We start from the raw sequence: 13,936 nt of genomic DNA, 5'->3' as shown, positions 1-13,936 counted from the left end.
TGAGCCCGGGGGCCCAGAGAAGTTAGTAGCTTCACTGTGCATGTGGGGTAACCTGCATGAGCACAGGGCCTGCTTAGGAGATGGGTCTGCCTGGAAGCCACATGCTAGGGACTGGAATCTGAGTGAATAGGAAGGAGATAATAGCCAGTGGGGGCAGGAAGATGGAAGTGGAGGCCCTGAGAAGGGATTTGAGCCAAGGGTAAAACGGTGTGCTTTAAAGAAAGCCTCTGTTGAGGAGCAGGTTGGGAAGGAGAAGCCTGAGGGGTCAAGCAGGAACAGCTCCCAGGAGAAATGAGGCCATAGCTCCAGGAGGCCAGGCCAGGAGATGCGGAGGCTGCGGAGTCTAGGGGCCCTTCACAGTTTTACCCTCCATGAAGAGTCTGGGTCTTGCTGACTTTGTCTGCAAGTTATTCCCTAACTTCTTTGGGAGACAGTAAGAAAGGTGCCCAGACAAGCTAGGATCTCAGTCCACTTCCTAAGGTGAACCCATTTGCCATGATCCCCAGGACTCAGATATAGACATTTTATTTCCAGTTTCTTCCTATCTTGCTACTGTTCTGGGTCATTAAACAGGCTCCTATGTACTCTCCATTTGATCACACACACTCAAGGGAGGGCAGCTCCCGTATGCTCTTCAGGGACGGTGAGCTAGCAGCCGTCTCTTCCTGTAGTCACCATAGGAGAAGTGGGGAATGGAGTCGTGAGTCCTGATCATGTCCTTTATTAGCCAAGACCCACTTGCACTCACAGCCAGAATTCAACTCTTACCTATGTGTAGAATAATTCTTTAAATAAATATAACATTCAGAATAAGCTTTGAGAGGACAGGAATCGTTGCTGACATTGCCCAGCACCCCAGCACCTGCATTACACCTGGCACAGCGGAGCCCCAGGAATGATTTATTCAGCCAGTGAATGAAGGGACCAGAACACTCAACACTCTAAAGGTGGCAATCCTCCCAGAGCTGTCAATAAATAGAATTCCAGTTCAATTAAAATATTACTGGGGCCTTATTTTATTTTTTAACTTTTAATGATGTTCATCGAAAATAATGAACGCGGACCAGCCAAGAAAATCCTGAGCTGAAAAATTTTCAGATATTAAGCTTCTTCCAGATATTAAACCTATTATAAAGGGACAATAATTGAAAGAATATGGTACTGGTAGAGAAATGGTTACATTAGTGGGCAATATTAAAATGCAGAAATAGACTCAAGTAATATCAGAATTCAGTTCATAATAAAAATGGCATTTCAAAACAGTAGAAAAATTAACTAACTGATAGTGTTGTAATCCCTGGCAAAATATTTGGAAAACAAGAACATTTAAGTCTTGGCTTCATCCCATGCACAAAAATAACTTACAGGTCCCAGGGGGAGTGTTTCCTAGAGTGCATTTCCAATTCCCATCAGGCCAGGCTACATTGTTCCTTGCCTCCAGCCTTCCCAGTAGAGGGGTCTTGGGCCTATCCCCCCTTCCTTGGCCTGTCAGGAAAGGATGGATGTGGGTCCCTCAATCTACACCTGTCCTTTCTGTTCAGGAGGCTGCAGTCTTGTAAGGGTGTGAGGGATTGGAGGGGGGCAATCAAGGAAAAAGATATGACTTCAAGATGCAGTAACACACAGTGAGTTCTGTTGGATGAAGCTTGGATATGGTTGCATTTCAGGGAAGGAAGCTCATTGCAGCAAGAATCTGTCTAGCGGGGGCGCCTGGGTGGCTCAGTCGTTAAGCGTCTGCCTTCGGCTCAGGTCATGATCCCGGGGTCCTGGGATCGAGCCCCGCGTCGGGCTCCCTGCTCTGCGGGAAGCCTGCTTCTCCCTCCTCTACTCCCCCTGCTTGTGTTCCCTCTCGCTGTCTCTCTCTCTGTCAAATAAATAAATAAAATCTTTTAAAAAAAAAAGAAAGAATCTGTCTAGCGGCTGTGGCAGTTCAGGGTCACTACTCAGAGGGGAGGGGGCAAGGGAATTCCCTAGGAGAGCAAGTAGTCTGGAAGGGAGCTTATGTGTCTGGTGAGGTGCTGAGCAGCATGGCATGGTGGGGAGTCTGAACTCTGAAGGGCCTTAGCAGCTTGGCACCTTCTAGCTGCAAAGCCCAATCTTATCAATAGGTAACAGCTGTTGGGTGAGGTGGGGTATGCAAAGCAGGCAGGCTCCAAATGGCTAAAAACTTGCTTGTTCGACTATTTTTAAAATAATTGGTTATGTACATATTTGCATTTGGCACCTGCAGGCTTTTGAGCAGACCCCTTTTGAGCTAAGGGGTCTCAGCCTGCAGTGAAGAAAGACACAACCTAGAGGCCAATACACAGAGCCCATCTCTGGCTGATTTCTAGAACAAGCGCCCCTCAGGACTTTCGGTGGCTGTGGCTGGCGGGGCCACCTCCTCCCTTGCCAGAGGAGCTGTGTACGAGCAGACCCTGTGAGTAGGGCCCACAAGCTAGGATTTTTGATTCTAATGTTTCAGCCGGTATTGAAAATCACAGCCCTATGTCTGTGGTCCCCGACCTTGCTGAATATCCAGCTATTTGGGGCAGAGGCATGAGGTGACAGTGACAACTTTCTGGACCTATTAAAACCCGGACCCTGCTCCCAGAAGTTCTAATTTCATTTTGAGATCAGGCAGGGCATTGGTGGTGTTTTGACTGTGGGGAGGGGGCAGCGTAAGGTGCAGGCATGGCTGAGAGCCGCCATGCAGGGCCTGGAGGGAGGACAAGCTTTTATCAGGAGGGTCGCGATGCCCAGAAGTCCAGGGACCGAGAGCTGCCAGTTACTGACTACCTGCACGTTACACGTGCTGGGCGTCGTGCTGCTCACGGGAGCTCACATCATTTCATACACGACAGCATCCACACCTTCTCCTCTCCCTTCTCCATATCACTTAGGCTTTGCCAAGGGTTCCCCGTGACTGGCAGCCACACGGCCCAGAGCTGGGGTCCTCTGCAGTGGTCATGTCTGCAGAGCCCCTGCTACCACTGTTTGGTGGCTCTTTCCAAGGCGTTTGAAGGAGCTTGTCCTTTGCCGGGATATACCTCCAGGTTGGTCAGAGGAGTGGTCACCTCGCTCAGCTTCTTAGGGTGGTGGTTGGGAGGTGTCTCTGCCCAACGGCTCTGTTCCAAGTGCAAAGTGCCACTGGGGGAGCCTGAGGATGTGGGAAGGGCCACAGACTCAGCCCTCAACCCCAGGGACAGAGAGCTCCACTGGGCAGCGGGAGGGTACCTCCCAGGTTCCAGGAGGGGTTGGGAGCCCTTGCCAGGGCTATGCACTGACGTGGCCCAGAGAGCTCCCCCGCTCGCAGGCTTCGGGGTCAGGTGAGCTGAGTGCATCACTTCTTCTCAATGCAATAGCTGGCCGTTGCTGGTCGTGTGGTCCTGGGCAAGCTGTTGTACTTTCTGCACATCACTTTCCTTACTCCTTCCAAGTGCCCTCTGATGAGGATCATGACGACCATCATCACGATAATAGGCAGCATGCACTGCACATTGCCATGCCAGGCACTCTGCCAAATGCCTTCACTTAACATATCATTACATAGACGGAGCAAATTTAGGTGGCAGGGACTGCTATCGCCTCTGTTTTACAGATGAGTAAACTGAGGCATAGGGAGGCGAATCCATTTGCCCAAGGCCACACAGAGAACAAGAGGCGGAGCTGGGTTCAACCCCACAGGCTAACCCACCCCACCACACCTGAGCAGGTGGGCTTCCTCACCCTCACCCCTCATTTGTTCTCCTTTTGGTACAGGTGTTTCTCACGCCGCCCTCTGCAAGGCCGCCTCCTGGTTCTGGTCCAATCCTTCTGTAGGGGTCCGGAGCCGCAGGAGTCATTCAAGCAGAGAGCACTGAATACGAAGGATTCTAACTAGATACAAAGTTGTTTGTTGCATGACTGAAAGGGTCAGAGGACTCTAGGGTGTCCCAGAGGAAGTGACTGGAAGAAGCCAGACGCCACACCACTCCTAGGGCTGGAGCAATGGAATTAGTAAGACTCCAATCTTGGAGCTGGAACTTGGCTTGCTGGGAAGGGGCACGCGCTGCAGCGGGGTCTCTGCCCAGCTGGCAGGGCAGGTAGAATGGGACGAAAAACCCGCAGACAAACTCAGCTCCTGCTCCAGGAAGGAACTGCCTCTGCCAGGGTGAAGACACGATGCTGGGGAGACCCTCCCAGGAGCAGGAGGCAAACGGGAAGGAGCACGCCTGGCTCCCTCTTCCAGCCTCACAGTCTCCGCAGCGTCCCCTACTGGCAGAGTCTGACGGGAGCCGCCGTCCACGCCTGCGTGTGGCGGGCTGGGTACCCGCTTCAGCATGGTAGAGCTGAGACAGGACGGTGGGTTTGGAGCTGAAGGACAATTACTTACTAACTGGCCCATCATCCCTTGTGTCTCATATCTCGGGACATGCCCCAGACCCAGGTGGACTCTGCTTGGCTGCAGTGCCCTGCAGTGAGCCCTGCAATGCCTCAGTTTCCACACAGCCGTTGTTACATTTCCATGGGATGCCGGTAGCCAGAGCCAAGGCCTCTTTCCAAACCGAACTGAGGAGTGTGCGTGATATGTCCTCATGCAGGGGCTGAGACTCCTGGGTGGCCCGGAGCCCGAGTTCGGCTGTGAGTCCCTGCAGTGAGTGAGCCCCTTCCCAGAGACGGTCGGTCTGGGCGGGGAGGGAGGGAAGCCGAGGCAGTGCTTTTCGCCCTTCCCTCCTCAGCCTGTCCAGCCCCTTTCCGTCACATGTGTTCGCCCAAGCGTGGCACCGACACCTCCAGTGGAGTCTGACCTTTACAGAAAGGAATAATTTGATTTCTCAGGAAGGTAGAGAACGTAAGGTAGACTTTAGCGATATCAAAGCCGCATATCAATTAAATATCTGCCTAAGAGTTCTCCCTGGGTTTCCATATTCCAAAAGGCTCACAGTAAAATTAACTCCAAAGTTACTGAACTGAGAAATGTACAATTACTGTCTTGTTGATGCAATAAAATAGAAAGGACTGTTTAGACATTTAATTGGCATCCAACAACAGGCGACGGTATGTTAATTAGACATCAATTACCGCAAAGTACTAATTGACATTTGGTAAGCATTCTAACTGATAACCAATGTTTGCTCTGCCAAATTAAATGGTTTGGTGGGCTGCATTTGGCCGCTGGGAGGGGGTTTATAAAAGGACTGCAAGTTCCTGGCAGCCTCCAGGAGGCAGGGGCTGTCCTTAGAACCTCCTGCCCCTCCTCGCGAAACACTTGGCAAGAGTCAAGTGATTGTTTTCTGGTCTTGGGTCTTCCTTGAATGTTGCCTCAGACCCAAATTTGAGCCCAATTTCTGTAGGCTCTAGAGTCAGACCTATTTGAATGCTAAGCCTAGCTCAACTTTGAGGCTGTGGGCTCTGAACAATTCTCTGGGCTTGAGTTTCCTTCTCTGTGCAACTGAGACATATCTTCAGCGTTGGGACTATGGGGAAGAAAGTTCTGGCCACAATTCCTAGCACAGAGCAGAAGCTCAGTACCTTACCATTCCTCTTCTTCTCTCTCCTCTCTCTCCCTTCTGATCTCCTATTCCTACTCCTGGGCCATGGCTTTTTTCCACACTGTTGGACTGTGGCCCAGGCACCATCTTTCCCAAGGGTCCATCTGAACTGAGATCAAGCTTTGACGACTACCAGAGAAATAGTGTCTTGGCCTCTGGATTTAAATGCAGGTTCCAGGGGCGCCTGGGTGGCTCAGTCATTAAGCGTCTGCCTTCAGCTCAGGTCATGATCCCAGGGTCCTGGGATCGAGCCCTGCATCGGGCTCCCTGCTTGGCGGGAAGCCTGCTTCTCCCTCTCCCACTCCCCCTGCTTGTGTTCCCTCTCTCGCTGTGTCGCTCTCTGTCAAATAAATAAATCTTTAAAAAATAAAAAAAAAATAAATGCAGGTTCCACCACTTGTTAGCTGTGTGACACTGAGCCAGTTACTTCACTTCTGTATTCTTTGGTTGTTGTGGGGATAAGAATGCTCACCTTCCAGAGTTGATGGAAAGACTAGGATGATGCCTGTATTTATAAAGTACTCAATATATGTTGGTTATGATAATCATCAGACCTGGTCATCAACGTGAAGCCACTGAACTTGATTCTCAACCAGGTAATTTGTTTATTTTTTAGCAACCAACTCTTGAATATATCCAGGCTTCCACAGTCCCTTGTTTCTGGGTGGCAACATGCTATGTGGCCTCATCCCATCCTCTTTACCACCTTTCTCTTGAGGACTGCCAGATCTGTTCAGATAGACTCTGACTGCTGCAATGTGGCAACTGCATCCTTTGTTAAAAGTGTGTGTGTGTGTGTGTGTGTGTGTACACTCACATACTGGCACACAGACTGATTAAGAGTTAGTGAGTCCTGGGGTGTCTGGGTGGCTCAGTCGTTAGCATCTGCCTTCAGCTCAGGTCATGATCCCAGGGTCCTGGGATCGAGACCCGCATCGGGCTCCTTGCTCTGTGGGAAGCCTGCTTCTCCCTCTCTCACTCCCCCTGCTTGTGTTCCCTCTCTCACTGTGTCTCTCTCTGTCAAATAAATAAATAAGATCTTTTTTAAAAAAAGAGTTAGTGAGTCCTAGTTGTCTTAGAGTATAAGAAAAATGTGACTCTTTCTTTGCTACCAGTTGGCATTTTGTTCTGAAATATCACTTGGGAACTTAGATTGCCAATGGAACTAGGTCAGTTCGATGAAAGCTAATTTATTGAATGGCTAATTGCCAAAGCCAATTCACCAAAAGTTAATTTGCTGAAAATAAATTTGCTGAATCATTAAATAACTTACTGACCAATTCACTGAATAGTGTCCAACCCTCCACCGTATTTTAGATGACTGGCTATGGACACTGCCATCAGAGCAAGAGGCACACGGAAAGAAGACTCCAAAGCAAAGTAAGGGTTAGGGAAAGATACTTAAAAATAAAGAAGATAGGAACTGAATTTAAAAGAAAGTCCAACTGTGCATAGTTAGATGCTGTTCATGTTAAGCAGTGCTCTGCCTTTGAACTGTGAAACACAGAAGGATTTCAAATTCAGTTGACCTGAGCACTCTGCTCTATAGTTAAATAGCTACAAGAAACCTATGATGAAACTAAAGCAAAAATTAATTCTCAATAAGTTGGTGGCTCAATCATTTACGAATTGACTTTGGCAAACTGATTTTCAGTGAATTAGTCCATTTTCTTCCCCAGTACAGCTTAGCCCTCGGGTATGCTGAGAATGAAGTGAGAAAGGACAACTAGGAGAGGCTGGCCGTCTGTCCACAGAGAATGACAGGTAGGAGGCTTTCGGTCTCAGCTAAGGTTGGGCAGGGAATCCTGAGAGTGGCATCAGGGCTCAACAGCCTGACTGATGATTAAGTCAATAGGAGTTCTCTGTTCCTGGGGGCATGCTTAGAGGGATGCCAGACCCAGATACTGCCAAGACTGGGACATGTAAAAACTTAGAGGAGGTGACTGACCTGAGCCCAAGAAAATAGGCAGGGCTCTGGGGAAGGACCCTCTTCAGTCCCAGAGTGCCTATTAGAAGCAAAACAGAATTGGCAGGGACCTGGGGACAGTGCTGGCACACCAGACTGAGCTAGGGACCCCAGGCTCCCTGAATGTGGGCTCATTTATTGAGGGGAAAAAAACTGTTGCATGCATCTATGGCAAAAAGAAATATTACCTGAATATATTGCGCATTCACTATGTCCCAGAACCATGCTAAGTATTTGCGTGCATTGTCTCCCTTAGTCATGGCAATAACTCTTTAAAGGAGTTGTGGTTTTTATTTCCATTTTACAAAGAACTGAGGCTCATAGATATGAAGAAGTTTGCACAAATTTACAAAGCTAACAAGAGTCAGAGATTGTTATCACATCTAGCTCTGTCTGGTCCTAGATCTATGCTCTGGACCCAAACCTCATCTGGCCTTCTCACCATGAATCAAACATTGAACTGGGTTCTAGGAACAGACCAAGCACACCTGTTTTCTGCTTCATAGAGCTTATGTGCCGTCACATGTTGTCACCAGACCTCATCCTATGCCAGTGGGTCCTTCCAGGCATTTGTAGGCCTTGGACAGAAGGGACTGAGCCCTGAGAAGGACTGAGTATGCAGTGAGCAGGTGTCAGCAGCAGGCAGAGCTGATCTCCCACGTCTTACCTATTCAGCCTCATACTTGCCCTACAGGCTGACGACTTCTTTTCCAGCAAGCATTCTCCAAGTGCTTGCTGAGTACTGCTAGACAGAGTTAGGATGGGCTGGGAAATACCTGGGAAAAGAGCTACAATGAGCTAAAAGACTGGCTAAAAGTGAAGGGTGGATAGTGGAAACAGAAAATTTTAATCACTAAATATGGCCTCATACCAAGTTGTAGAAATGAGGATTGCAGTGTCCATAATATTCATCTTTATGTTTATATGTGTATATTTTTATCTACTGATCAATTTTCCCTCTCTTCTCTCCATACTAGTTGGTGTTATATGTGTTATTTGGAGTTAGTCTTGTAATATAGTTTAGGTTACCCAGGAGAGCAAAAGGGAATTGTGACTAAATGATATGAATAAATATCATCCAAATATGGATTTAGTAACTTATGGGTTTTGGGTCATCCCTTTTTGGGAAGAGGGCTAGCATACCCTTATTTGTGCTAGTTGCACTATGTTAGGAGGAAGCATGGTATTTTTTGGAAGTATAGATACAGGCACTTTCTCTTTGCAATATCATAGATATAATGATATATTTTAGCTAATTATATTCTTCCTTCATCTTCCTTTTTTGGTAATTTTATGTAGGGTGTATTATGATATTGAACTCTACCATTTAGTCCATGATTTACAGAATGTCAATACATGATTATCACAGAACTAGAGGAGGAATGGGCATTTTTCGGTAAGCCTAGATAAGGGGTTGGGTGAAGTATCTAATAAGGCTTTGTATTGTCTCTGTTTTAGGGAAGATCATGAGTACATCTTTCTGGGACAGATAGTTTCATTATTCTTGGTGGGATCATTATTGTTGTGATTTGGAAGATTAAGGGAGAAAGTCATATGTTGATGTTGGATAATTAAGGAGTGGACTGCAATTGACATTTCTCATTCTCTCTGGCTACCCAGGAGCATTGAACTTATTTTCTATCTTTGAGGAATTTCCCACTTTATGCATCTTAGTGGGAGGCAGAGACCATCTCTCATATTGAAATTTCCTTGCCTCACTTGTAGCTGAGACTCACGCATTTGACTTTGGCTTTGCCACTTAGTTATACTTTTCCAGACTTTGAGTCAGAAGCTAATGACATAGAAAGATGTACTGAAAGTCTGGCATGGTTTGAAGGAGCTACACAAAGTTTGCAGAAGCATTTTCTAGTTGTGACATATAGTGCCTAGTATCCATGGGCTTGATGATGCAAGCTGTAATGTTTTTTCCTAGCAATGGTGACTCTGTTGCTCCAGTTCCGTGAAGTAATTTGACTCTGACTAAATGCCAAGCCTGACTCTCTGACCCTCTAAGAGATTTCATATCTTTTAATGAATTTCTTTTCTGTTTAAACTAACCCAAGTTGGTTGTGTACATTTAAGAATTCTGACTGCTACAGGGGGAAATAAAAGCCAGAACAAAACAGTCTAGTGATCTTTATATAATTATCTTGTATCTAGCCACCATATCCCAATTGCTTATTCTTCATAATAGTATTTTAAAAATAAAGTTATTTGTTTATCAAGGGATACTGTTATTTTATATATAAATTTAGATAATTTGGGGGCTTTTTACAACTAATACATTTGGTGAAAGTACAGATGGTAGAATTAGCCCAGTTACCATTCCTGAGTTCTGCTGAACTGGCTGCAAATCCTAGGCTCTGATACACCTTTGCTCAAGGTTGTCCTATGAGTAGAGTAGGGATGCTGTGGTTTAGGAAAAAGCAAGTTCTTGCCCAGATATAGTCAGTACTAAAACTCCCCTGTAGATGCTATGTAGACTTAGCTTGGTTGTGGCCAAGGGTATTAGGACTGTGATTTGGGTCTTAAATAGTAGAGAGTGGTTACCTACCCAAGTCAGCTAAAAGTTGAAGGAACCAAATTTTTAGATATAATAAAAGGCAAATCAAAAAACCAGACAGTGTTGAAATGATAAAAGTTAGGTAAAAGCAGAGATAAAGCCAAGAAAGTGAACCCAGAGTTAAGAACCAGGAAGGACTGGGATGGATCAGGAATAAGGTTAGGATCAAAACAAGGGTAGTAGTAGGGGATAGGCAATGATGGATCTGGAATTTCTCTGGATCACTTCTATTAGTAGAATGAATAGTGTATGAATTATTTGGTCAAATCATAGGCATCCAGAGTGTACTAAGCTGAACCCTCACTCCCTCTGTAGGTCTAGACTTCTGCTTTGACTCTCCACTCTGCAGTTACCTTGGTGACCTGCATGTAGCAGGACTCTGCTTCTGAATGGGATGAAATGTTTTATTGCCCCGAACTAAGCCTGTCCTCAGAGGCAGATTGGGCTATTATCTAATCATTACCAGAATTAGAGCATTGATATTCTAAATGCTAGAGGTTGATATTCTAAACCTCAAGTCATTTTTTAAAGATTTATTTACTTATTTTAGAGAGAGAGAGTGCACAAGTGGGAGGGGCAGAGGGAGAGGGAGAGAGAATCTCAAACAGACTCTGTGCTGAGCACGGAGCCCAATGCTGGGCTGCATCTCATGAGCGTGAGATCATGACCTGAGCCAAAACCAAGAGTTGGACACTTAACCAACCGTGCCACCCAGGTGCCCTCCAGTCATTTTTAAATAAACGTCTGCCAACATATAGAAGTTTATAGTAACTTTAAAACAAGATTTAGACATTAAAGCAAAGAATGCATGAATGTGTGTGTGTGTTTGTGTACATGTGTGGTGTATATGAGTATGCACACACACAAACACATATGAAGAAATATATGCACATGTTAATTCAAACACTATGAATTATTAAAGCCTCCTTCTATCCTCTGTTCTATTCCTTAAGAAGAACTGCTACTAACACTTTCTTGTGTATACTTACAAAAAAGTTTATATCATTGTAAGTGTATTAATATATGTAAATATATACCCATACCTGTATCCTTTCATTTTTTTAATACATATGAGATAATACACTGTTCTTCCTTTTCCTCTTCTCATTTAAAAATATGAATTGGAGTTCTCCCTATGTAAGTACATATAAATACCTCATGCTTTTTAAAAAACTGGGTATTTCATTGTGTGGATCTACTGAACCATAATTTATTTAAACGTATATGAGGGTTCCACTTGCTATACTTGACAATGCTTGGTATTGCTAATCTTTTTAAGTTAGCCATTCTGGTGGGTGTGAAATCATATTTCATGTGGTTTTAATGCATAATTTCTTGATCACTAATGAAGTTGAGGAGATTTTCATATGTTTATTGGACATTTGTCTACACTTTTTAATGAAGTACCTTTTCTATTGCATTGTCTTATTCCTATTTACTTGTTACAGATCTTTATATATTCTGGATTAAAGTCTTTTGTTACATATATGTATATTGCAGAAGTTCTGTCATTCTATGGTCTGTTTTTGATTTTCTTTTGTTTTTGTTTTTGATTCTCTTAATAGTATCTTTTGGAGAATGAGCTCTCAATTTTAATCAGATCCAGTTTAGCAATTACTTCCTTTAAAATTAGTGGTTGGGTCCTTTTGGGTCCTACTTAAGAAATCTTTTTTTATTCCAAGATAATGATGAAATTTCCCCATATTATCATCTAGAAGCTTTATTGTTTTATGTTTTTATTTAAATGTATAACCCAAATGTGTTTACTCTTTGTGGATAGTGTAAAGTAGAGGTCAAGATTCGATTTTTTTTTTCCAATTTACCCAGCTCCACACTGATTAAAACAGCATCATTTTCCCCCCTGGCATAGAATGTTACCTTTGTTAGAAACCAGCAGTCACATTGTATGGGCCTCTTTCTGGACTCCATGTTCTGTTCTATTGGTTTAATTACTGCCTTAATTATTTTGGCTTTCTAAGTTTTTATATTTATTATCCTACCTGGTTCTATTTCAAGAGCTTCTTCCCTTTCCTTGGACATTTGCATTTCCATTTAAAATTAAAAATCAGCTTAACAACTTCCAAACTGAATTGGAAAATCCTGCTGGAATTTTGATAGGAGTTGCATTGAATCTCTAGACCAATTTGAAGAGAAATTAATATCTGTATAAGACTGTCTTCTGGTCCATATATACAGTGTGTCCTTCCATTTATTTAGGTCATCTTTCATTTCTCACAATATTTGGTAGTTTTCTGCATAGAATTCTTGTAACTTCTTTGTTAAATTTATTCTCAGGTTTATATTTTATATCTTATAGTATTTTTATAATCCTGTAATTGAAATATTTTAAAATTTCATTTTCTGCTTATTCATTGGAATATAAAGCTACAACTACTTTTTTTGTGTATGAACTGTGAATTGTGTATTGATATTGTATCCAGTGCCTTTGCTAAATTTATTTGTTAATTTTAATGGTTTATCTATATATTTTCATGTATTTTCTATCATATATATCATAGCCTATGTAGTAGCTTGTAATGACTTTTACATCTTTCTTTTCAATCCTTAACTCTTTCATTTATTTTTCTTGCTTAATTGCACTGTTAGGATGTCTCCTATAATATTGAATAGAATTGTGACAGCAAGTATTCTTGCTTCATTTCCAACTTCAGAGGGAAAGCTTTTAGGATTTCACTAAGTGTAATGTCGGTTGTAGGTTTTTTGTACCTATCACAGATTTAAAAGATTCCCCTGTAACTCTAGTTTGCTATGAGTTTTTATTATGAGTGAGTGTTGAATTTATCAAATGACTTATCTTTATTTATTAAATTATGGGGCACCTGGGTGGCTCAGTTGGTTAAGCTTCTGCCTCAGGCTCAGGTTGTGATCCCAGGGTCCTGGGATCGAGCCCTACATTGGGCTCCCTGCTAAGCAGGGAGTCTGCTTCTCCCTCTCTCTCTGCCCCTTTCCCCTGCTCATGCTCTCTCTCTCAAATAAATAAAATCTTTAAAGAAATTATAATGTGATTTTTTCTCCCCTATTCTGTTTGTGGTAAATGAAATTAGTTGATTGTCTAATGACCAATTTTCTTCCATTCCTGGAATAAACACATCTTGGTTATGATGTTTTATTTATTTTTTTATTTGTAAAGATTTTATTTATTCATCTGACAGAGAGAGAGAGAGGCAGAGGGGCAGGCAGAGGAAGAAGGAGAAGCAGGCTCCCCGCAGAACAGAGAGCCTGACGCGGGGGCTCGATCCCAGGACCCTGGGATCATGACCTCAGCTGAAGGCAGCTGCTTAATTGACTGAGCCCCCCAGATGCCCCTGTATTATTATTTTTATATATTGCTAGATTTGTACAATTTTTGATTCTGTGTAAGAGAGATTAACTTTGATTTCTTTTCTTTTTTTTTCTTTTTTTTTAAATTTTTTATTGTTATGTTAATCCCCATACATTACATCATTAGTTTTAGATATAGTGTTTCATGATTCATTGTTTGTGCATAACACCCAGTGCTCCATGCAGAACGTGCCCTCCTCAATACCCATCACCAGGCTAACCCATCCTCCCACCCCCCTCCCCTCTAGAACCCTCAGTTTGTTTTTCAGAGTCCATCGTCTCTCATGGTTCTTCTCCCCCTCCGATTCCCCCTCCCTTCGTTCTTCCCCTCCTGCTACATTCTTCTTCTTCTTTTTTTCTTTCTTAACATATATTGCATTATTTGTTTCAGAGGTACAGATCTGAGATTCAACAGTCTTGCACAATTCACAGCGCTTACCAGAGCACATACCCTCCCCAGTGTCCATCACCCAGTCACCCCATCCTTCCCACCCCACCCCCCACTCCAGCAACCCTCAGTTTGTTTCCTGAGATTAAGAATTCCTCATATCA

The sequence above is a fragment of the Halichoerus grypus genome, chromosome 7, assembly GCF_964656455.1.
Source record: "Halichoerus grypus chromosome 7, mHalGry1.hap1.1, whole genome shotgun sequence".
Taxonomy (NCBI): Eukaryota; Metazoa; Chordata; class Mammalia; order Carnivora; family Phocidae; genus Halichoerus; species Halichoerus grypus.
This window is presented reverse-complemented; position numbering follows the sequence as displayed.